This window comes from Bidens hawaiensis, unplaced genomic scaffold (genome assembly GCF_021521415.1).
Source record: "Bidens hawaiensis isolate Kalapana, Puna unplaced genomic scaffold, B.hawaiensis_p1.1 tig00012349_1, whole genome shotgun sequence".
NCBI lineage: Eukaryota > Viridiplantae > Streptophyta > Magnoliopsida > Asterales > Asteraceae > Bidens > Bidens hawaiensis.
In genome coordinates, this window is record NW_027492007.1 from 646162 (window position 1) to 673921 (window position 27760).

Consider the following 27760-nt stretch of genomic DNA (forward strand, 5'->3'; position numbering starts at 1 on the left):
GTAACAAACATGTGACTAGAAGTAACAAATGGTCAGCTTCCATTTTATTATGTGTCACTAAAAACTTAAACTAACGCAATAGTTATTGATGTATAAGAAGTTTATGGTCACAGATCGAATATGGATGTGTGAAAAATTATATTATGGTCATGGTTAATGGAAAAAAACATGTGACTAGAATTAAAATTTGGTTATTGTTCACTTTATTAGGTGTGACTAACGGTTAATACTAAGAAAACGTTAGTGAAGTCTAAGTAGTTTATAGTCACAGTTCATTTTAGTAGGTGTGATAAAATTTTTAATACTAAGGCAACGTTATTGATGTATAAGTATTTATTTGTCGCATCTCCAATTTGGATGTGTGATAAAATATATATTATGGTGATGGTAAATGGATACAATTTCTGACTAGAAGTAACATATGTTAATTGTTCACTTTGTTAGGTGTGAATAAATGTTCAATAGACAATCATCGTTATTGATTTATGATTACTTTTTGGTCACATCTCGAATATGGATGTGTGACAAATTATATATTATGGTAATGGTAAATGGATACAATATGTGATTAGAAGTAACATATGTTAATTGTTCACATTGCAAGGTGTGACTAAATGTTCATTACTAAGGAAAAGTTAGTGAAGTGTAAGTAATTTTTAGTCAACATGTGACCATTACATATTACATTCTTTTAAGGAAACGTTAGTGTTGTCTTAGTAGTTTATAGGCACAAATAGAATCTTTACAAAAGAGTGTGACTAAAGGCGTGTTTGGGTCATGTATTTATGTAACAATGTGACTAAAGGTTAAACAATAGTGACTCTAAAAATAATTCTTGACTTTATATATCGGTTGTAAGGCCCCGAACCCGGTGCCCTACATTGGACGTTGGATTTACTCATAAACACAATTCTAAATATCAGAGTGAATTAAAACTTTCACGGAATAATAATATTAGTCAACCATTCATTACAAACATTCGTAACTTGTCTTTTAAAACATAACATAAACGATAATATCAAAACATCATGACAATCTTCAAATGCCAGCCTCTTCAGTTTTGCCATGTGTCCCGCTCAAACCAGTTGTCTCAACATGTTAACCTGCGTGCATACTAAAAGTCAACTATGCTGAGTGAGTTCTAGTTAATCAGACGACGTACAATACCTTCACATACTTACATATGCACCCGAAGGTACATGCCTTCATATTTACTTATATACTTACATACATACGTATTTTCATTCTTTCTTTCATACTTACGTAATTCTTTCATTCATACATATACGTTTTAAAGAGCATTCCTCCCTATATCCTTCGCCGATATTATTAGGGCCGGTTCCCTACATTCTCCGATATTATTAGGGTCGGTTCCCTTCAATCGCCGACATTATTAGGGCCGGTTCCCTACATTCGCCGACATTATTAGGGTTGGTTCCCTTTTTCTAACTATACCTTCCATACCTTCCTATACATTCATAATTATAATTTCCATACGTTCATACATCATATTTACCTCATATATATATCAATCATATCATTAAACTATCCCTTGACGGTACATGCAATATCCGAAAATCGTTCATGCATTGTCAAGCATTCATTCATACATAAATCATATAAGACATACACTTACCACTTAAGATAAGTGTATTGACTAATCACGTCAAGTATGCACATAGCCTTGAAAACATAACAATGAATGGGGCTAGAAACTCACATGAACGCGATTACGTTCACCGTTTATGGTTATTCCTTTCTTTAGCTGTGTGCGACTAACTGTATAACAATTACACGTATCAATTATCTATCGCTACCCATATCGTGTTTCTAGTTTAATTACAATCCTCAACGAACGGGGCAGCGCCCCTGGCAGCGGGGTTCTAGGGGCGACAGCCCCTAACGTGGTCCAAGGGGCAGAGCCCCTGGCTAGGGTTAAGCTGCCAGGTCAGCTTGAAAAATTTTATTTTCATTAACTGTCGTAACACATTTTCTATTAGAATTCTAATTTATTATTTTATTTGCTAACTTAAAAATTCGAGGGCTTCTTTGTAAATAATCCATTTTATTACAAGTCCAAGGACCTATCTGTCATTCTTTTAAACTTTAGTTCGTTATCCAGCTCGTCATCCAATTCTTTAACGAATTAACTCCTTCGTTATCTCATAACGAACTGGCTTTTGTAACGAACTAGCTCTTTATATCGAACTGGCTTCTATAACGAACTAAACCTTATAACGAATTGGTCCTTATAACGAATGACCCTTTTATAATGAATGGACCTTCTAACGAATGAGGGTTCATTCATCATTTCCCCATAACGAACTGTCTGATGAATTTCTTAACGAATTAAGCTAATTCGTTATTCTTCCTTAACGAATTACATACTAGTTCGTAAGTTTCCCGCTACCGAATTAGGGTTATATCAGAATGTCAGATTATTCTCTGACATCCTCGTACACGTTTTTCCGGCGTCGTCGTTGCCGGAAAACCGGGATCTCGCCGGAAAAGCGAGATCTTGTTTTTTTTCCACCGTTTTTCATCGTTTTTCATCCCGGTTCGATCCAGATCTGAGCTAGGGTGACCCCTAGGCTCATCTTTTGCTCGGTTCTTACCCGATTCCACCCGGATCCCATGACTTTAATGGTTTAAACGGTGTCGGCTCGTCATTTCGCGACTAGATCTAGCGGGTTTGGACCTATACAATATCATACTATCATTACCTCGGGTTGATGCTCGGGTTTCTTGGTGATTTCGGCTAAAGAGAGAAAGTAGGATGAGAGAGAGCTAAGTGTGTGTTTTGGGTGTTGTATGGAATATGTGAAATGAATGAATTAACGGGGAATTATGGTTTATATATTATGAATCATGGGCTTGAGCCCATGGTCTTTTCTTTTTTTCTTTTTAACCCAAGTCCATAACTCATATCTATTTAACCCAACACAAGCTCGAATCATAAAAACTCATAATTTATTTTATTAAAAAAAACGAGAAAACGGGGTGTTACATCGGTTTATCCAGATTATAATTTTTCATTTTATTAGGTGTGTAAAAATATTACTAATTAATTAGGTGTGATTATAGTGACAATTTTAATTATAATGTGTGACTAAAGACTATATTATGGTTTTCAATCGGCCATTTTGCTTAAAAGATGATTAATTGGGCATTTTTTTCAAAACACGATAATTTGGGCCCATTTTTGTTCTAAACACGATTATAAGCAGCTTGATTTATGAATAACCAGTGTATCCAACCACGAGTTCGTCATCCTTTCTATTGGCGTTTTGCGTAATGAATGTGGGTTATTAATTATACAATCTATTATTTGAATCCAACTTTGATTTTTTAGAGTTTGATCAAACTATTTGATATGTATGCATGTACTTTTAGATATACCGAAACGTTTATATTTAGTATTCGATATGGTATAGCGGAATTATAACATTAAGTAGTCACAACACATTCACTCTTAACATTCAGTATATTGATTATAACAATCAGAGTACAACGGTTTTTAGCTACTCTACAACGGTTTTTAGCTACTCACAGACGTCTGTTCCTTTGTATTTAGCTACTCTCCAACGGTTTTTAACGTTGTAATTTACAAATATATACACCGGCTAGAGGGTCGTTGTAAAATTTTAGCGCCAACGTTAAGTGTGAATTGTTGTTTAGATATAACACACCGGCTGCTGAACCGTTTTAAATATCAGATTTCATCTTTTGCATCGCAACATACATAACAGTTTCCAGACCGTCTCAAAAGCCTTAAATAAATGTTTTAAAATGGTCTTTTACTACACTATTGAGGGAGGGTGGCTGGATATATATGTGAGAGAGAGGGGAAGGAGGTGGGAGGCTAGGGTTTGACTCGTGATACCATGTAGATAATGATAATCATAAATTGGATCATTGCCTTCTTCTCATTCACTATCAGCTATAAATAATTACAATATGAAACTAACTATGGAAACAATATAAATTATAAAAACTACAATATATATATATATATATATATATATATATATATATATATATATATATATATATATATATACATATATATATATATATAGGGTTGGTATCATTTAAGAACTTTAAAAAAGTTAAAAACTCTTAGGAACCCTTAACAACCAAACAATTTTTTAATTTTTTTTTATATTTTAACATTATTTAAGAGTAATTATATCATATTTCATATAAAATTTTTTTATTACATATATTAATCACAAGTTTACATATATGTAAAATTTATGCACTAACAAATTTACATAGGTGTAATACAAAACATAGATATGTATATAAACTAGTTTTCAAAATTGTAATCGTACATATGGATATAAAAAATGATAATACTAACTCTCAAATAACATTAACATACAAAAGTTTTATATAAAATGCCAGTTTTCAAGGGTTCCTACAAATTCTTAAATAATTTAACAATTCTGTAATTATATTCATCCTATATATATAAGCACGGCAAATAATAACTTCTATGATGGACGTAGTCAGTCTGACGTACCTCTTACCGCTAAACCTGCGTCATTTTTTAAATCCTTTCCTTTGATAATAGGATAGTCAATAACACTGTGTATTTATATTATTTATCAGTATTTTATATTTATTACTGAAAAGTAAAATGATGATTCATTAATTCATGACCATTAGTTAATTACTCGTAATATTAAGAGTGTAATTTATCATATTAAAAATATCAAAATTTAAATCTGGTGTACGTTAATGTTAACTGTGGTGCAAAAAAGAAAAAAAAAAACTAAAAAAGAAATACAAAGTTTACTCGTGTTCTATATTTGTACATACATGGTTTAAAATCTTTGGTGTAGGGTTGATCTCACCCTGCCACCCTCGTCACCGATCCATGTCTTATTTCGATTCTCTATCTCTAGCCACTCAATAAACATAACATCTATATGGCTATGGCTTTGTTTCTTCTTTTATCGTTATTGATACTAGCTAGCTTGTAACTTATTTCAACCTTTTTTTAAATGTCTTAGGTGCGTAGGCAATATGTACGTCCATTCTATGTGATTGAGGATTCAAGTCGGATGAGTGGTTGGAAATTACAATGACTTTTGTTGAATGTCTTCACAGCTTTTAGATATTGCGGAATTTATATAAACTATAAAGCTGGCATTAATTATTAATTTGATGAAATATATAACAAATTTACAATTCATTGCTCAACTGAAGACATTACAAAGATTCTAAATACAGCTAGTTAAGCACGGTATGAATGGAAATGAGATTCTAATTACATGAAATCCTGTTAACCAAACAAATTAAGAGATGAAATTCACCACTGATATAATCTTTCTTTCAAAACCCAGACTTAGTTTTTTACTCAAATGTATATATAAACCAATCTTATAAATATTAATTAATCACAACTTTAGTTTCATTTCTTCAAGTGTAAAATCAAAATGTGATATTTGAAGCAGATATCATGCTTCTCCTCCTACACCATGCACAACGTCCAAATTACCAAAAGGCCCTTGAGATGAATTTGGAATCTTGTTTAGAGATATTTTTGTTGTAGTAAGGATATTCGAAACAAGGTTATGGTGCATATTGAGTTGAGAAAATCTTATCTTCCCTTATTTCCTGACTGGTCTAAACTTCATCTCTTTCAAATCTTGAAATTAGCTAACTAGCAACCCTAACACTTATCTTCATAAAACCAAAATTAATATATACAATGTCTTCCACTTTAGCCCCCTCAACTTCTCTAAACAACAACATTCATCATATTCATCTACATCATATTCATCTACACCTAAAACCCTCCTCAAATTATTTCCATTCTCCATCCCTTCAAAACTAACTCTCATTTCACCCAAATCTTCCACCACCGCAAACTACAATGAACTCGGGTTGGACGAAGAAATGGGACAAATCAAAAGGCTTCAAAACGGGTCGGATGTTCGTGGGGTGGCCGTGGAAGGGGAGCCGGGTAGGAAGGTGAACCTTACACCCCCAGCGGCGGAAGCTATAGCTGAGAGTTTTGGAGAGTGGGTAATAAATGGATTGGTGAAGGAGAAAGGAAGACAAGTGGAAGATGTCAGGGTTTCGTTAGGGCGGGACCCGCGGATATCGGGTGCATCTTTGAGTGTGGCAATATTTTCGGGTTTGGGTCGGGCTGGTTGCGTAACATATGATATGGGACTAGCGACTACACCAGCATGTTTCATGAGCACAGTGTTGCCACCATTTTCATATGATGCCTCCATAATGGTACGTGTGTTCGATCGCTTAATTATTCCATTTCGTAAGAATTAATTTGCATGTGAGTATATTGAAAAAAGTGATACCATATTTGAAAACTTTTAATGCATTTCATACATTTACTACACGGGTGCCCGGATGATACGGCCCGAAACAAAAATTATAGTAATCATGTAACAACTGTGGATGTTCAAGGTTCGTTTGAAACTTTGAAAACGTTTAAACCAATCATCACTCTTGGTTAGCCAGTTTACGAATGTTCAAACCATAGCAAAGGGTTTGGGTTATGGTTTATACAGAAAATTGGCCGTATAAAACCGGATCGGACGGTAAATTTATTATTGAAGTTCAATAAGTGAAACCAAACCCTTAGTAACGATTCAGTTTAAAGTTTCAATGGTTCTGTTTCGGTTCTCAATAAAAAAAATAGAAGCAATGGTTTGGCTCACGGTATAACTTAGAAACCGTTAAAACCAAATTGTGAATAACCATACGTAATACGTTAGTTTTTTTTATTTGAAAAATTATAGCAAAACCATACCCAAATTAAAGACAATAAAATGCTCATTTTGATGGTGCATTTTTTTTATAAAAGATATTAACGTATGAAAAAGATATGTCGTTGAAAAATCGTTGGTGAGAAGTTATTTACAATTAAATTAAAATTAAAAGGAATATATGGGTCAGGATAAAGGTCCAACGTAATAACTATTTCTTAAATTTACAAAAGTTGAGTAAAGTTGAAAGGACTATGTTGTAACTATTTCAAGACATATTTTTTGATATACAAGTTTGTCCATATCTTGCATGCAATATAAGATGTACATTAGCTATTAAAAATTATAGGATTAATTTCATATATGCTCTTAAAAACATTACAAATATCATATATACCCAAACAAAACTTAAAATATCATATATACCCTTACAAAGTAACTAAAATATCATATATGCCCTTATAAACACAATTAAAGTATCATATATACCCCTATTAATTAATAATAATTTAATAAATAACCATTTTACCGTTATTTTTCAAAAAAAATAACTTTTATATATGCTCATTTGTACGAATAGACCATTTTACCCCTTTATATTATATAATGTGTTTATACCCTATGCTATTATTTTAATTTGAATTGACGTTTCTCACATTTAACGACAACCAAATCGTCTCTTGTCACTTCTTCAAAATTGCAAACCATTCGAATATTTGTCGCATCAAATGGTCTACACTATAAAACTTTTTCTCGCATCCAATCAAACTAGAGTAATATGGTCATTTTTTAAATTTTTTAATGAATTGGGTATATATGATATATTAGTAACTTTGTAAGGTCATATACGATATTTTTAAATTTTCATGGGTATATATGATATTTTCAATATTTGTAAGGGTATATATAAAATTGCCTCAAAATTATAAATTACTTAAAAGCTGGGTATCTTAATTTGCTCATGTCTCATGTATTATATATAGTATAAATAGATAATTTCATTTTCGAAAATAAGTGATAAATAATTCTTTTTTGAGAATTTGTTTAAAATTATTAGCATTCCCGAATTTTTCATCTCTATTTCTATATTTTTATTAGAATATTATTTTCTTTCTCTCTTTTTTTCAATTAAATATACTTCTTTTATATCTTTATCATTATTTTATCTTTCGCCAGTGGCGGATCTTGAACGTCTAGTATGCATGGGCCGAAAGTCACACGACCCAAAAAAAATTCATGCTTCTAAGTTTTAGGTCGGCAATCCGGTTCGGGCCAGGTCAAACAATAATTTCAAGCCCTAACCTGCCAAATTGTAAGAAATACAAAATGGTGAAATGCGAATTGCCGAACCTGGTCTTTGCTTGCTTCTGTTTACTATTTAGATCAATCGATTTCACTCCAACATGAGTCAGTTTCGAACCTCAGGCCTCAACAGACAACAACAGTGCTCAATCAATCGATTAATCAATTTCACACCCAAACGATTTCACCAATTCATCTGAGCTTATGTTCTGACTTTTGTGCTGAACCTCACAAGTAAGTCACAAAGCAGCCAGCACACAATGAAAACTCAATTTGTTGTTGTTTTCGAACATCGACCATATGACCATATGGTAGGGTTTGATTTTGGGTTTAATACTTTTGTTTTTTTGTTTAAAAGGGCTTGGCCTTGGTCTTGCATAGTTTTATTTCATTGCTTTTCTTTATCTATATGATAATTTTGTAAACGATTTCTCGCAGTCTGGCTTTAAACAAACTTTCTTTAAAAAAAATTCAAAGTTGGCCCGGACTCAAATAGTATGGTTGGGCCGGATTCAAACAAATTGGTTGGGCCTAACTCAATACATCTATATATTATATTTTCGGAAAAAGTACACTACCCAAGCGAAAAACGTAATGGGGCCGCGGCCCACCTTGGCCCAAAGAAACATCCACCACTGTCCCTCGCATTCATTAATAACCACTTAAAAAAGTGTTACCAGCTTATAGAGTGTGAATAATGTTTGTCTAAATTTACTCATACATAGTACGTAGTAACTTTTTCTCTCGCATTCACTCTCAATCACTCACAACTACTCCATAAGATATAGATAACAAGCTCACATATTTTTGATGGAGCTGTTGTGAATGCTCTTAAAAGATGAAAATAAAACGGTGTTCATTGCTTTTACTTTATATATATTACTAGCTTGAGTCATGTGTGAGAGTAATTTATGAAAATTTAAAACATTACATGATTTAAGCAAAACACGGTAATTAATACAGTTATCATATACTGTTAATAGATTTACATAGGTTGCAAACGAACCGAATTGAACCGTAAAAGTTATGTATATACTTGTATGTACGTAGATCAATAGAATTTATTTTCTTGTAAAACTTTGAAATTTCATGTATATCTGTTTCAGTATACGCTTAAATAATTAGTTTAATTTATAATATATATAAATGAAACCACAAAAATCCTACGTGTCGTGATGTGGTCGTTCCCCCCTTTTTTTGGAGTCACCAGATGTACTTGATTTTTAAATGAAGTTTTCTCATGCACTTGACCCGAATTCACGGGTATGGGTCATATCAAACCCATATATTTCTTAAATGGGTTATAACACCTCATTAAATTAAAATTCAATCTCACCAAATATTTGATATAAAAATTCTATAAAGTAGGGATATACAATAAATTAATATCTTATTTATTTGAAAGAAGATATATATTATTTATAATTAAAAAACCAACTTTATAGTAAAAAAAAATAAACGGGTCTTGGGCCTCATCAAAACCATATAGCTTTAAAACCAGGTTATAACATCTCATTTATTTGTGAAACAATTTACCATCAAACTATAAGTATATTATTAACTTTCATAAAATAAAAAAAAATAAAAATTCAAAAAATAAATAAATATTATAAACAAATAATATAAATAACCCCGTAAAACGAAGGATAGAAACTAATTAGATATATATATATATATATATATATATATATTTAACTAAACTCTAAGTTCATAATATATAACTATTTAACTCATTGAGAAATATTACACACTTATAATTCTTCTCATTTTTAAAAGTCCCATACATGCCTATTTATTTTCTGACCTTATATATACAACATATTATCACACTTTATTAACAAGCCCACTAGAATCAATGTGTTTGAAAAGGGATATAGTATTATTATTGTATTAACAGTACTAGAAAACTGGGCATTTGTAACCGCGGTTTCGGTCGCATATCGGTTGCGAATGCCCTTTTACGACCGAATTGCGACCGATTTTGGCGGTCGGTTAAACCTTGGTCGGGAAATAATTTGCGACCATTTGTTGCGACCGAAACTGTTGTTGCAACCGATTTTGTGACTATATTTGAAGTTGCAAATTTAGTGACCGAGCTTGCAACCGAATCTTTTTTGCGTCCGTTTTTGTGACCGAATCTTTTTTCCAACTGAATATGTGACCGAATCTTTAGTGACGGGAATTGTGATCGCAATTTTCCACGTCCAACTTAGCGATCGTTATCACAACCAAAACTATTTGCAACTGAACTATTTTGCCATTTAAATTTCGACCGAAATCACCCGCTATAGATTTTGCAACCGAACCTTCTCCCAACTAAACTGTTTTGCTGCCAAATTTACGATTGAAAATTCAACCTCAACCAGAGATCAATCACAAAAGGGGAGTTTTTGTTTAATACATATTTTTTAAATACAAATAATTCAGATTACAAACTTAAAAGTTAATCGAATTCGTAAACTTCATCATACAAAATAATATTTCGCTATTCAGCATCTCAGCTTTTTACACAAATATACATTTACATGAATCATGAACTTGTTTAATAACTCGAACATTTGCTTCTTTCACCCACCAGCTTCTTTTAATTTCGCACGATAAGCAAGTTATAGCATCAACAACGTTATGACCAGTTGGCGTCCAGCCGTCCATCCACAAGCTGTCAATACAATAAAATTAAATTAATACAAATTAATCAAAAGAACCAATTTCTTAATTGTGTTTTCAGCCATTCTGTTAAGTTTATTTTTGTAATTAAAACTTAATATCAATGGACTAAATAGGATAAGCATAATTATGTGCGTATGAATCTGTTAATTAAGGCATTCATTCAATTAGAGTTTTAAAACAAATATACAATTATCTTAAAGGATAATAACAGGTTATTCACAAATCCTGGAATGTATTATGTATCCATGAATTAAAAAAATCAGAATGTTATGAATTTGTTAAAGAAAATAATATTGTATTAGCATCGCCTTATCAAATTAAACACTCTTCTTCACCAACAGTCTTAGCTCAAAGCAGATAGCGCAAAAATAAGCTATGAATCTCACCTTCATGGTTCTCTCGGTTCCAGAATCCAGCGTCTAACTTCACACGATGCATAATCATTCAAATTATCTAGCACGCCTCTGATTCGATTTGACCAAATAATCTGTTGAACCCTAGAATAATTAAAAACCAACCCAAAAGGCTAAAAACGGAGATTACTCGAGGAAGAAAGATAAAAACGTACCTGAAATGGTTATCAATATGAAGATCGAAAGTTCTCTGTGTCTGTGAGAAGTCTATTAACCCGGGTTTTCGAGATCCAGACGTGTTCCACTTTAAGATTCAGTTTTCTTATGGTGGCCTTCGGTGTTTCAAATTTTCATCAACCGCCCAAATATTTAACTTTGAGTTTCAAGATATTGGAGATTTGGAGGGAACAGATATTGAAGATTTGGGGAGCGGGAACAAATATTTGGAGGGGGTATTTTTTGAGATAATATTAAAAAGGGTACATATTAAAAAAATAATTCAACTTTGCACATGCCTCCACGTCGCCTCTGGCGCCATGGTATTGTAGTGTCCATGTCCATCGATACCATCGTTGAAGGATTCGAATTCATATGATTGAAGGCATAACGGATAACCTTATAAGACTACTCACTATGGGGCTCCGTTGGGTGATGTGGCGGGCGCCGTTGGGCGTGGAACACCATAGGGGGGCTCCGTTGGACCAAGGGCTTGGAAGATTTGGCCGTTGCAATGGCTGACGCGGTTAAGGAATTTTTGTGGGGCCCCTCACTTTTCTCTCTCAACCTCTCTCACACACATACATATATATGTATATATATATATATATGGGCGCCAATGGGCATTAAACCACAGCGGGACATTATTGGTTGGGGCTTTGAAGCCCCCGGTGGTTACGTGGCGCTGACGTGGCACTGGGGAGGGGCTTCGAAGCCCCTCACCATAGAGGATAGCCTAATAGGTGGTACTAATTTTTTACAAGTGATGGTGTTGTGAGTCGGACCCAAACCCGATTAGTGATATTCTCAAGACCCGGCCCTATTGTATATAACCAGTTCTATTCTAGGTCGGGTCTCGCAGGTCTTACCTGTTTATGTAAAGTAAAATATGGCAAGACCTGCAAGACCTAACTCGAACCTAGACCCGATTATTAGTATTATTAGGACCCGGGAACCAACTATATTATAAATAACCGCGTCTAATTCGGGTTGGGTGTTGCGAGTGGATCTTACCCGTTTTTTATAATGATAAAATGGTAAAATCGGCGAGACTTGACCCGGACCTAGACCTAATTATTGTTATTCTTAATACCCGGGAGCCAACTCTATTTGTAAATAACCGGGTCTAATCGGGGTTAGGTCTTGTCGGTCTTGCAGCTCTTACTCGATTTATGCTCAACCCTAGCATCAGTTGACTACTATCAACAATATTTGACCATCATTGGTCTTGATTGTCCATCATTAGGTCTTTTCAAGTCATTTTAGGTCATAATATATGACCAAATTGATCGGTATTGGCCCCAGTTAATCATTATTGATTCTTATAAGGTCTGATCGAGCATTATTAATTTCTTTTTAAGTTTTTCAAAACTAGTGACTATGTTATAGAAACAATCTTGGTAGTTATATTCCTGACCATTTTTGCGATAGACTTAACATTCAATTTGTTTTTTCTTATTTATTTAAATATCAGGGGCAACATTTTCAACCAAAGATCGTTTTTACCATCAAATCAAATTTCATTATTTTAACTTTTTTTCCTAGTTTTTCAAAGTAGTCACGATGATTACAATATCGGGTAACCCTGTCATATATTTAATCCCGCCCAAATATGTTTGCAAGTGAGATAATTGTCATTTCAACATAGCCGCATCTCTTTTCGGAAGACGGTTGAGTCCCCCTGTTTTTTGTTCGGTTCTCAAGTCTCTAAACTTATGAAGTCTTGTGTCTGTAGTGGGCCAATTTATTAACATACCACCGAGCCATTTTTTATTAACATAATGACACCGAGCCCTTATTGCAGCCCCATATTTGTAGCTGACACAATTTTTGCTGCTACATTTCCGACCAATGATGACAATTTTTTTTGTTGCTATCTTTGCGACCGGTTTTGTTTTGGTCGTTAATTTTGTGCCCGAACAACTTCAATTTTTCCAAACCATATTTGCAACCGAAACAATTGTAGTTGTAATTCGCAACCGAAACAATTGTAGTTGTAATTCGCAACCGTTGTTGTGACCAAATTAATTTGTGTTTTACTATCTTTTTTCTATTTTAAAACTAGCAAACCATATTTGCAACGGAAATTTTTTCGGTCGCAAATTTGGCGACCGATGCTGTTTTGGTTGCTAGTTGCAACCAATTTCGGTAGGAAAATTTGCAACCGATTTTGCGACCAAATTAATTTTTATTTTATTACTTTTTTTAAGTTTTAAATTAGCGACTACATTTGCAACCGAAATAAATTTGGTTGCTACATTTGCGACAGATTAGCAACAAAAAAAGTTTAGTCACTAATTTTGCAACCGATTTTGTTTTGATCGCAAATTCTGCGACGGATTTGAATTTGGTCACTAATTTTGCGACTAATCTATTTTTGGTCACAAATACGGTCGTTAATTTTGCGACCATTTTGGTCGGTCAAAAATTTCGGTCGCTTTTGCCCATTTGTGTAGTAGTGTAAGTAAATATATGATATGATGAACTTGTAAATACATTTTTTGTAGTCTAATAATTTTGTTTCTTTTCTGATAAGTTAATAATCTCGTTATTCGCATGAGTGAGAAATTCACACAGTACTAAATTACTTCCATGGAAAATTCCTAAAATGTGCACTTTTACAAATTGATTTTCAAGATCGTCCATCAAAATATAAAATTGTCTAAATGACTATGACGAAAACGTCGAACCGATCGTGATCCGGCCAAATTTCTGTGTGATCTGACCGAATTATATATTTTGTGAGTTCCAAATAAATTATTTGTAAGGACGGACTTAATTTGTATTTATTTGTGAGGACCAGTGTAATACGTACTTGTTTGTGATGACCGCCGGAATTTGTATACGTTTAATTCTAAGCATTATAATATAAAATAACATAAAATTTTGTATTAATAAAATAAAGTTAATAAGATAACATGTTTATCCTCGCATCAAAACTATCATTGATATATTTGAAGGTAACATTGAATTTTATGTTGGCAGTATTTAGTTTACTTAAACTTACATTGGATTTAATTAGATGACAGCTTCTCACTTGCCATACACACGGAATGGTCTTAAATTTTTTACAAAGAAAGGAGGACTAACATCTTCGGAGGTTGAAGAAATATGCGACAAAGCTGCTTTTAAGTACGCCAATCGGTTAACGAAAGTGTCAACGTTACTTAAAACGACTCCTACACGAGTCGATTTCATGAGCGTTTACGCAAAACATCTTCGAGACATCATCAAGGAGAGGGTGAATCATCCACAACATTATGACACTCCTCTTGAAGGCTTTCAGGTACCTTCATAAGTCATAACAAAAATATAAGAAAAGAAAATAACATATATAACTTCATGTAACTAGTCAGTAGTTAGATTCGGGTCCATTTATCATTCCTATTTGAACTTAATTACAGATTATAGTGAACGCTGGAAATGGGTCAGGGGGCTTCTTTACGTTTGATGTATTAGACAACTTAGGTGCAGACACATTTGGCTCTCTAAACCTTACACCAGACGGCATGTTTCCGAACCATATCCCTAACCCTGAGGACAAGGTGGCAATGTCTGTAACACGAGCCGCCGTGCTCGAGTCATCGGCTGATCTTGGCATTGTTTTCGATACCGACGTGGACCGTAGTGGAGTTGTGGACAAAGAGGGAAACCCCATAAATGGTGACAAGTTAATTGCACTTATGGCTGCCATTGTCCTAAAGGAACATCCTGGTTCGACCATCGTGACCGATGCTCGAACCAGTATGGCTTTGACGCGGTTTATTACTGATCGTGGTGGCCAACATTGTTTGTATCGTGTCGGTTACCGGAATGTTATTGACAAGGGTGTTCAGCTTAATGAAGATGGTGTTGATGCACAACTTATGATGGAAACATCTGGTCATGGTGCTCTTAAAGAAAACTACTTTCTTGATGATGGTCGGTTTTTTTTTTTATCTAGTCTTACTATAGTTTTTTTCTTTTTTATTTTTTATTTTTTACGTTCCCATAGAAAATTTATTGAAAGTCGAACTTTTATTTAAATAACAGACGTTCTATGCAAGAAACCGAAAAAACTAATCCACCAACCGATAAAACCTACGTTTTGGTTCTATGTTTTTGTAAAAGCCGAACCGAATTTCTAGATTTTTATTTTTATTTTTCTATATTTTATTCTAAGTAATTTATAAGAATTTAATAAATATGTAACTCAAATATTTTTGATAAAATCTATATTAATCAATTAGTTTATAACTAACAAAGTTATTTATACCTAAATTCATTATTTTCGGCCAACTTTTTTTTCGACCTGAAATTTCCAAGATTAAATGGCAAACAAGGAAAAAACCGAAACCAAATGGTTTCAAAGTTTTGGTTTTTGGTTTGATTTTAACTCTAACCCGAACCATGCATACCGTCCCCTAGAACAACGTATTTAATTACAAGACTAAACTTTGAATACAACTTAGCTTTCAATAATTTATTTATTAAAATCCAACAAAAAATAAACAAAACCACGTGTTCAGGCCAATTTTAAATATAGTATTGTCAGTAAAATTAAAATATCAAATTAAATGACATAGCTAGCTATATATTGTGTTGTGTAGGTGCATATATGGTGGTAAAGATTATTATAGAGATGGTAAGAATGAAACTAGAGGGGTCAAATGAAGGAATTGGAAGTTTGATAAAAGATCTTGAAGAGCCATTAGAATCAGTAGAACTAAGAATGGACGTACTTTCCGAGCCTAAACATGCCAAGGCTCGAGCCATTGAGATCATTGAGACATTCAAAACCTACATAGAGGTAACAAAAATCCATACCTTCAAACAAAAGTTATCCATGTGTATGTGTTATATGTATTCATTATGGCATTATCAGTTATGAATATGTGAAGGCACAAAATGTGAATTTAATAACCGGTCTAAGTAAAGTTTATGTTCATTTGACCAGTTTTTTCATATAATGTTCACTCTTAATCTTGTTGATCAGACACCTTTTAATCATTAATCGTCGAAATTTTCAATCAACAAGATCGCTCAATTTGTCAATTTTTCATCAAACCACCAACTTTTTCTTTGAAAACCGTATGGCCCGATAAGATTTCTGCACTTCTTGTCTATGTCGGTTCCCCGGATTTTAGGCCAATTGACAGGGGTGTCCCTGATGGGTTTCCTATCTATTATTAAAACCGTTGCCGCCTTGATTTAAAATTCCCTTTGGACACAAGCAAAATCTTGTCGTTTTTAACCCAAAAAAAACGCCGGATAACAAAAAATCATGTCGGGAGTCAACAAAATCTCTTCGGCTGCACCAATATTTGAAAAAATAATCCCTTCGACTCGACAGCAACCCGATACATGGCAGAAATTGATTTGACTAAAATTCTCATCGAGTTATATAATGATTAAAAGTTGTCGTGATTTTGTGCGGACATTTTTGGAGAATGTGGGTCAAGTGGGCATTTTCTTAATTTTAATTAACTAGTCAAATTAAATGAACATTTTGATTATTTTTTCATATGTAAATGTAAATCTACATGCCTACAGGAAGGGAGGCTAACAGGATGGGAGCTAGATGCTTGTGGAGACTGTTGGGTAAGCGATGGTTGCCTCGTTGATTCCAACGACACTCCTGCTCCTGTTGATGCTCAAATGTACAGGTATAAGTTAATGTTCCTGGGCTGGGATAATTAATATAACTCCGGCTAGCTTGTACGTGATAGTTGATTTTGATTATTAACCTTGACATATATATATGTTTAGGGCTAAGGTTTCAAACGACGAAAGTGGACAATATGGATGGATACACATTAGACAAAGTATTCATAACCCAAATATAGCAGTTAATATGCAGTCATCTGTGCTTGGTGGTTGCTTATCAATGGCTCAACTTTTCTTAGATAAGTAAGTCCTCATATCTGCAACATTGATATATAGATAACCACCTAGTCTTACTAAATTTGGAATTTTTTTTATCATTTTAGGTTTCTTCTTGCAAGTGGAATGGATAAGGATCTTGACTTCTCTCAGGTCGACAAGTATGCTAAGAATGGAAACATGAGTTAGTTAGTTAGTTGGTTTCTGTTTTTGGAAACTTAGAACCTAAGAAAAACACAATGTTTATAAATATTTATGGGTGTATAGTGGCCTTATTTTAATTAAAAGAATCAACGGATTCATACATACATAATTATGCTCATATGTATACTAAATTTATCAAATAAAGAATGAACAATAGTCGGTATTATGGTCTAATGGCTTGAAATCTATATGGTTTTAGGTTCGAAACATTTATGGAACGTCAAAATCAGTACTAACTATCACTAACCAAAATAATGTATTTACGTGAAGCCATATATCTATAGAAAAACATCTTATAACCCTAAAATATGTATGACTAATCTTGTATACTTTGTTTTAAAAGATTTGTAGGTACAGTTTATAAATGTTGATAGTTTTTATAATTTCTTTTGACAACATGTTTAAATAGTTTGGGTAGGTTAGAGCATACATATATTTGGTCTAACTGAATTTTTTTGTCTTCCTGGCCATTTGTCGGCACCGTATTGGTCGTAAATTTTGTTTTTTTTGTTTTGTTTTTAGGTCAGTTACCATAACAAACGTAATGGAAACTGACTAGACGACATTTTTTTTTGTTTTAGTTCCGGTACTAAACATGAAAAAACCGGTTGAGTTCGCGCAGGCTCGCCGCCATGTTTAAAGCCCATAACCGACAACACTCGGGTTTTTCCAATGCGCAAGTTTACGACTGACCCCCCCCCCCTAAAAAAGTGGTCGTTGGTCCACCTCATTTTTTATATTTTTTAGTTCCGGTATCGTAACGTACGTAATCAAAATCGACCAAGTTTGTCTCAAGTTACCGCCTCAATGCTCGAGACCGACAACGCTTGGGTTTTGCCACTGCCCCGATTTTCCAAACAAATAGACATCGTCTTAAATATATTGTTTTCTTATATGCTAATGTTTTTATATGTTAACTTGACGAATTAATTTTTGCGGTTTAACGCTCAAACTTTACCAATGATGTCTATCGTAACGAGCCGAGTTTGTGTCGACTGATCGTCGTAACACTCGGGTTTCAACACAGGGGTTTTGCCAGCTGCCCGGCGCAACGCGCCGAATAGAAAAACTAGTTGAGATATAAACAATGAGCCCAGATTTGCTCTCAAGATTAATGGGCTGGACAGATGTAAATAATGGACCCAATTGGATGTACGTTTATGCAAAGTTGAATACTTCGTTACTAAAGAATTGGAGGGGTTTGAAAAAAAAAATTGCATTAATAATACAAAATATTAAAAATGTGTCTTACATAAAATAAAATAAACAATAGGGAATAACCTCGAGTTACACGGAAACTTTCAGCGTGAGCTGGTCGGACATTTATTGGTTAGACGTTCAAATAATCTTGTACTAAACTATATTATTTGTTGCTTGTAATATATTTGTTTTAATGTAATATTAATTAGTTTACGAATTTAAAAAGAAAAAGAATATTAAATAAAAAAACATAAAATTCGTTGAAGTCGTCGCCCGCCTGAACCACTACAGCCTCATGTGGCTTCAACTAGTGTACAAACAACGTTCAGTCAGCACTATATGCCACAATATTAATTGATGAACCTAAGGAATGACTTCAACAACACACAGTCTTAAACAAAAAGAACCAGATAAAAACCCACCTCAATAAGTTTCACTAAATAATTGATGTTCATGTTTACATGACTTGCATTGAAGAATTTGCTTTGTAGATTTATAAAACAAATGGATGCAATTACTTTATAGCTTTGTTGAAGATGAATTATGAATGTAAATTTGAATAAACAAAATATGTTAGAATGTATTATGTAGAGTACATTTGTTTGTTTTATATAATAGGGGTTGGGCTTAAATTTTCGGTCGAAAATGGGGAAAAGTTTACACTATGTATATAAATTTTCGAACGAAAAACGAGTTAGTTTATACTACTGTGCAAAGAAAACAAGGGGTTGGGGCCACCTGGCCCTCAATAAGCTTCGTCCTTGAAGATCTGATATGTAACCAACATAAAATGCACTGCCGCAACTCGTGAATAACTATGCTAGTTGGTTCTAAACTTCTAATTAACATTTTACTTTGAAGTTATTTTTTTTGGTAATTCAAATGGGTCGGTAGATGTTGGGGGAGAAGAAGAATACTTAAAAGTGCAATTGTAGGTGTAAAAATAAGAGGAAATAATTGTTAGTTAAAATTTAAAATAGTTGAACCACTTTGTCATGTAACACCCCATCAAGGCGGAATCACAGAGCGTTCAGTTGTCGGATCCATGAACACATGATTCACACACAAAACACTTAATGCATTCATAATCCAAGTCATATAGTCATAATACAATATCCAAATTGTTTCATAGTCTAACATGCGGAGATAGTATTTAATAAACAAAAAGCTCATAGCAAATCCACATAATCTCTGTGCATTCCCAAATATCAAGTAAGCATTTAGTCCTTAAGCATTACCTAAAAAATATGCTTGAAAACATCAACTAAAAATAGTTGGTGAGTCCGTGGGTTTTGACACGGCAAACAATATTTCTTTCTTTCATAAAAATAGTTCATCATGATGTTATGTTATATGCATTAGTTCATCTCATTTTAAAATAAGCCCGTAACCTAGCCGATTCGTCTCTGCCCCCGCCAACGCCTTTCCAGAAGCGTTAGCTCTAACGTTTTATCACGGAACGTTAGTAAATACATACAAAATGAAAAATAGCATTCAAATTTACATACTTGGCGCTACCAGCCGTGAATGGGATGGACGTCCCTGGTAGTACTATCCCACTTTACACCGGCCCATATCAACAAGAGTTAAAGGTTACGTAGTCAACAAATAAAGGTACTTAAATGATAAATCAAACTTATGAAATCATTCAGTCATCTCAAGCATAAACATCAACATCGAGAATTTCAATATTCAAGTAATTCAAATCAATATATTTAAACATATTTCTCCCCCAAAACATATAAAACATAAAAAGGGACCACAAGAACTTACCTTCTCGGTTGGGTCCTTAAACAACTCTTCAAAAATACTTAGGGTACTTCCAACACAATCCCTACATTATAATGGTTTCCCATATTTTCTATTCTTTTGTAACACTACTCTAGTGTCATATATACTTCTCACAATCTAGACTATACTAGCTGTGTGTAACATACTTCAATTTATGTGATAACACATTCCTCTCATTTTAGCCACTTGTAACTTCATATGGTGTTAGGTCTTCCCTTAGAAGTTGTCCTAACTTTATTATTATGATGTAGAGTTCATTTTAAGTTACACACTTTATTCTTTGAAACACTTTAAGCTAGTAAGAGTCGTGATTCAGATTTGGACATCCCCTAACTCTTACTTAGTCATTACATTTTCTTTCTTCCAAAGACCATATTCTATTATACTCTTTAACTCTTTTTGAAAACGGTTTTAGATATACTTGTTAGCCCCCTCTTTTGAACAAAACATGATGTTTTCTTACAAAAATATTCCAACAACTGTTAGGCTTTTTTAGGGCACAAAATTCAGCATGTATTATAGTTTCTAACAAGTCAATATGAGGTTTATTTACTCATAGGTTTATTTCATATATGAAAGACTTAGGTTTTCCACATTTTAGTGTATACATTATCATGACCGGGTTCTATTAACATCATTTAGTATATGTGTGAAAGATTAAAGTTATAGTAATACACAAGACTTCCTTCCACCTTTCTCTCTCTAGAATTAGTGTTTTGGTTAATCTTTTTTAGGGTTACCTGGCCGCAATCAACTAATTATCATGCTTAAATCATAAGATAATTAGTAGATAATATTTAAGTTGTTCTTTATCATCATTAACCCATAACCGAACCAGAACCACCCCTCGATCCGGTTACAACATGCTGGCCATATAATACTTTCTAAGCAAAATTCCTTATACTGGAAGTTGAGTTAAACTTACTTCTACGCAGGAACTAATAAGGGATGGATGAGATCAACTACTACACACTTCCTATCCTTTTGTACTGCTTGTTCCATAGAAATTTCGTTGTTGGAAGTGCAACCCTTCTTTCTTCGGTTTTAAGTGTCAAAATGGTGTTATAGTGGTGAGGTTTTGGAGTGACTAAGGGCTGGTATTTATAGAGGGTCTTTATCCATGTAAACAATTCTTATTGGTGGATCTATGATAAGGGTCCATAATTCATCATCACATTTGTGTTTTTGTGCCCTCACAAAACTGATGTGCGAAAATATATATATAAATAAAACGCGAATCGCAACTAAGCTTTAAAAACCAATCAATCTATCCTAGTTCACACAAACGGCAAGTGTACCGGTCGCGTATAGCAAAGATGAGGAAAGTCCTGATATCGAACTCGAAGACACGTGAGAACGGCTCAGATTTTAAACCCTAATCCAAGTCCTACCTTAAAATATTTCTAATTGATTTTATTAATTTTTTTATTTTATTTTAATTAATTTAACTAACTTACTTAACTTAACGGAACTAAATGGAAAACTTAACGAAACTTAACGAGGTTTTAACAAATATGGAGAAACGACTACCTAGGCAAGAATCCTATTGACGGTTCAACGGCTAACGGAATTAACTAATCACACGACACCGGGATCTTAAAATAATCAACTAAGGTTCATTAAAGTTCGCTAGATCACCTCTCGGTCTCACCAACTAACCCTCATAAATCTAAGAAGATTGAATAAATGCACTAGGAAAAAGATTACTAAGGTACCCTAATGACGCATCTCCTCTCGGACTCAACGATACAAAACCCGCTTAAAATTGGTACTAGCAATTATAGGGATAAAGGGGTAACAATATTAACTTAATCTAAGACACATATTTGCACGCAAAACTAAACCGGATAAGACCAAAACTCGCTCTCGCGCAATTCTAACCTAACCGAATAAAGACGCGAGACAAACCGACTCCCTATTACCTCTCAGTTGCAAGGAAGGTGAAACTATTGAATTTTAATAATTAATTACACTCAAGATTCCAATGGTCGCGCTAACCACAAACAGATCAAAAACACCAAGTCTAAGACCTAAACGTAGAACCCTAACTGAACGACACACAATCAATCAATCAAAGTCAAACGCGGAATCAACATGCAAAAATTATATTAAAACAATAACTAACACAACAAAGATCGAATTAAATAAAGGCTTTCAATAATAATACGTCGTGTAATTAATTAAAACCTAATAAGCCGCTAAACAATGTCAATAATCATCTCAACCTAGGTAGTGAAAATAATTTAGCTACTCATAATAATAAAAGAATCAAAATAAATAGTAGCCAAACTCATGTCTAACAATTATTGATTGAAGTAAATATAGTTTTAACAAATAAAACCGAATAAGAGACAAACCAAACAATGTTCCGTTTTTGCTCCAAAATTATCCTTGCCTTCACCCCCTCACGTTCACAATGGCTATCACCTCCAAAGTAAGCTACCCCCACTTACTGAAAACAGGCGCCCACCTTCTGCTACGAAAATTTTTGTTTAATTTTCTTTCTTTGAATTGCAACCAACCTCCTGGCCACGTGAACTTTGAACAAAAAACCAAAATTATGTGTGTCCTTAAAAAGAGACACACTTTCTTGTCTCCTTAAAACCCACCAACCTAGCCGCCACACACAAACAACTTTAATTCCTTTCTTTTTGATAATTCCGATCGGCTCCTCTATATTGTTGTTAGGGTTCTTTTATATATATATATATATGTTATAATATATAATACAAGTAAGGCTTTCTTCTATTGGGCTTGGGTCGGGCTTCAACTTGGTTCTTTAAGGTTTGAACAAAAAGGGCCTTTAAGTCTTGCAAAAACTCAGTTCTTTTTCTCTTTAAAACCCGCAACCTACGAACGATATATAACTTTGTAAGATCATGTCAAAACAAGCCAAAACATTTATTTATTAGATAATTAAGCAATAAAAATGACGATAAAATGTACAGAAAATAAGTGTGTTTTACAACACATCAAACATTCCCACACTTAAGACTTTTTCGCCCCTGAAAAAGAAATCTACACAGGATCATAACCAAGTGAAAAACAACAAACTATCAGATTATTATCATTTTCAAAGCACAAGAAATAGCCTGACATATTGACCGCGATTGCCGATATTGTTGTCCACTTAAACCCAGCCACCAACCAATCAAGCCCCCCTTTTGCATTAAGCATTTTAAGTTCAAAAATTAAGTCTACACCTACCCCATCTCAGACAAAGAGAGCTAGAAGAATAGAGTCAAAGCAAACTGGTTCGACAAATCACCATAAGCCAAGAACTCGTTGATAGTACTAATTAGATGCACTCGGTGAAATTTGGATGGATGAATGGTCATGTGGAGGTCGTACGAGCTATTCCTAAATATTATTGGACTTTGTCCTATAAATTCCTAATTTTTATTTATTGACTAAGAACCTTCGAGCCCCAATAGTGTATCCTCAGAGTCACCATCCCCAAGGTAACACGTAAACTCTAAGTCCCGTCTAGTATGTGCATCATTGGCCTCTTTTTCTAACTTTAAACAATACTCATTTGGCATTTTACAATACATAACTTTCTTCCCTGGCATTTTTGCTTTTCTTGAAGAACTTTGGATAATACAATACATAACAAACTTTCAAAACATACTTTTTTTTTCTTTTTTTTCAATATTTTATATCACCCAAAAATATATAACTATTTCTAAGCTCGTAGAAATATGGACATGTGGTGTGTGCTGGTTTTAGTGCATTTAATTCTTACCATCTCAAAGTTTTCAGATTATGGTAATCCTCCCTAAGCATCGAAATTCGGTTTCACCGTTTTCAAATTATTATATATATAAAAACATGCTAAAGAGGACTATCAAAGCTAGTTGGGTCTACCGACACATACCAAATCAGATATGCAAACCATCCCTTTTTTTATTATATTATATTTTTCAAAAGTTCTGAGAGTTCGTTAGCACATTAGTAATAATATCATTTCCTGCTTAACGTAGAAGAAAAACCATTTTCAAGGGACATTTTTCTTTACAACTTTTGTTTTATTTTTTTATTTAAACCATTTTTTTTTCAAGTTCAGTCGCCCCAGCCACTTTCAGTTTTCGGGTGAATGGCTATCCCGTACATCTACAGGTAGAAAACGGGGCCAAATATATACAAGTATATGTTCCTCGAACTTGAGTAACCGACATAATTTTCAGCGAAAGAACAAAACAAATTTTTTTTTTCATAATTTTTTTTTCTACAACTATGTAAAATAAATTCTCATCCCCACACTTAGAACGAAATCGTCCTCGATGAGAACAAGGAAAAGAAATAAAATAAAATTAAAACTTAAAATAGCAAAACGTAAAACAGAGAACGGGTTACTCCCCTGGTTTACATGCGGATTCTTCATCAGTTGTGTATCAATCGAGCGACCGTATAGCATTTCATTCGCGGCCGAAACCTCGGGAGAACCAGTTCCAAAACGCCATCAGAGCTACCATGCGCATAATAATACCTGCAATAACTCAAACTCGCTCGCATGTAGTGGCTTACAAAACAGAAAACAAAAACATAAGAAATAAACATATTTTTGTGTTTTTGATTTTTTTATTTTTTTGATTTTTATTTTTTTGATTTTTATTTTTTTAATTTTTTTATAAATAACAAAAATAAAACAAATAAAAAACAGATAATAAAAAAAATCGTAATACAAACTCTACAACTCGGGCTGTCTCCCGAGTGATGCATCCATCACGTCTACGCCTCGGTGAATGAATCAAGGTAGAACACCTCGAATGTCTGATCTGCTACCGGCTCGCCTATGTAGTGCTTCAACCTCTGACCGTTCACCTTAAACTTCCCGCTTTTGTCTTCAATCTCAGTTGTACCATACGGGAATACCTCAGTAATGTTGAACGGGCCTGACCATCGGGAATTCAGCTTTCCCGGAAATAATCGTAATCGGGAATTATATAGCAAAACCCGATCCCCACACTTGAACTGTTTATCACCTCTCAACTTCCTATCATGCAGCTCTTTTGTCTTCAGCTTATAATTGTACGAGTATGCATATGCATGATCGCGAAGTTCCTCTAACTCGTGTATCTGATGGAAACGATTCTCGCCCGCGGATGAAAGATCGAGGTTAACTGTTTGAAGCGCCCAAGAAGCACGATACTCCAACTCAACAGGCAGATGACAGGCTTTCCCATAAATCATCCGAAATGGTGTGGAACCGGTTGGAGTTTTGTACGCTGTGCGGAAAGCCCACAAAGCATCATCTAATTTGTCAGACCAGTCCTTTCGGTTTATTCCGACTGTTTTCTCGAGAATGCGTTTAATGCCCCGGTTACTCACCTCTACCTGTCCACTGGTCTGTGGGTGGTAGGCAGTCGCGAGCCGATGGGTGACCCCATAGCGTTGCAACGCCTTCTCCATCTGCGCGTTACAGAAATGAGTACCTCGATCGCTGATCAAGGCTTTCGGTACACCAAAACGAGAGAAAAGATTTTTAAGAAATCTCACTACAACTCGGGCGTCGTTAGTAGGCAAGGCTTTGGCTTCGACCCACTTGGAGACGTAATCAACTGCCACAAGTATAAACTTGTTCCCTCTAGATGACGGGAACGGGCCCATAAAATCAATACCCCAAATGTCAAAAACCTCGCAAACCTGAATAGCATTCTGGGGCATCTCATTTCGGGATGAGATGTTACCGACACGCTGGCATCGGTCACAACTTTTAACGAACGCATGAGCATCTTTGAAAATCGAAGGCCAATAGAATCCTGAATCGAAGACCTTCTTAGCAGTAAGAACAGCACCATGGTGACCTCCTGTCGGTACCTCATGACAGTGGCTCAAAATTTGCCACCCTTCTGCAACATCTACGCATCTCCTCACCACCTGATCGGCACCTATACGAAAAAGAAATGGGTCGTCCCAGATGTAGAACTTTACGTCAGCAAAGACCTTCTTCTTTTGCCGGTGAGACATCCTCCTAGGGAGGGAACCATCGACGAAAAAGTTTGCGATATTGGCAAACCATGGGTAGCCGTCATCCTGGGCTCTGACAAACATGAGATTCTCTATCAGGAAATGGTCATTGATGATGACCCCAGCATCTCCAATCTCGGCTTTCTCAAGACGTGAAAAGTGATCGGCCGCTACATTCTCGGCCCCTTTTTTATCACGGATTTTGATATCAAACTCCTGAAGCAACAAGATCCATCGAATGAGACTAGGTTTAGCGTCCTGCTTGCTGAAAAGATAACGAATGGCAGCATGATCCGTGTAGACGACTGTTTTGGACAGAACAAGATACGATCTAAACTTATCAAATGCAAACACCACAGCTAATAACTCTTTCTCGGTGGTGGTGTAATTCTCCTGAGCACTATTTAAGGTTCGACTAGCATAGTAGATCGGGTGAAAGTGCTTCTCCTTCCGTTGTCCAAGCACTGCTCCAACGGCGTAGTCGCTCGCATCGCACATCAATTCGAATGGAAAAGACCAGTCGGGAGCAATCATGATCGGGGCGTTAACGAGTTTGTCTTTTAGAAGATCAAACGCCTCGATACACTGTTTAGAGAAAACAAATGGCACGTCTTTCTCTAGTAGCTTGGTCATCGGTCTCGCAATTTTCGAGAAATCTTTAATGAACCGGCGATAGAAACCTGCATGACCTAAGAAGCTATGGATGGATCTTACAGACGTGGGCGGGGGAAGATTATAAATGGTTTCAATTTTAGCTCGATCAACCTCGATCCCCGCACTCGAGATCCTATGTCCTAGAACAATGCCCTCGCGTACCATGAAGTGACACTTCTCCCAGTTGAGGACTAGGTTGATATCGACGCAACGAGCCATCATCCTATCAAGGTTGGAGAGACAATGATCGAAAGAATTCCCGAAGACAGAAAAATCGTCCATGAAGACCTCCATGGAATCCTCGATCATGTCATGAAAGATCGCCACCATACATCGCTGGAAAGTAGCTGGAGCGTTACAGAGTCCAAAGGGCATTCGTTATAGGCAAACGTGCCATAGGGGCAGGTGAATGTGGTTTTCTCCTGATCATCGGGAGAGATCGGGATTTGGAAATACCCGGAGAAACCATCCAGAAAGCAGTAGTACTGCTGACCTGCCAAACGCTCTAGCATCTGATCAATGAAGGGCAGAGGAAAATGATCTTTCCTAGTGGCATCGTTCAGTCTGCGGTAGTCGATGCAGACTCTCCAACCAGTCACGGTCCTAGTGGGAATAAGCTCGTTCCGTTCGTTGGTGACGACAGTCATTGTAACATCCTAAAATTTTTATAATGTTAAATAAAAGAAAGTTATGTTTAGTGATTTCACGTTTTAGTTATTTAATGTCGAGTAAGGAACAGGTCATGGGCTTAGATTACGTAAGATGGGTTAAATGAGAATGGGCCTTGGGTCCGTG

General features: G+C 34.9%; 1 pseudogene across 1 annotated transcript; it reads left to right on the forward strand.

The window, feature by feature from the left end:
- The first annotated feature begins 5539 nt into the window (after positions 1 to 5539).
- LOC143540824 (uncharacterized) lies at positions 5540 to 17411 on the forward strand (annotated as a pseudogene). The gene is made up of 7 exons (XR_013136652.1): positions 5540 to 6255; positions 14307 to 14570; positions 14689 to 15205; positions 15874 to 16073; positions 16817 to 16929; positions 17033 to 17173; positions 17254 to 17411. The product of XR_013136652.1 is annotated as an uncharacterized LOC143540824 (transcript).
- The last annotated feature ends 10349 nt before the right edge of the window (positions 17412 to 27760 follow it).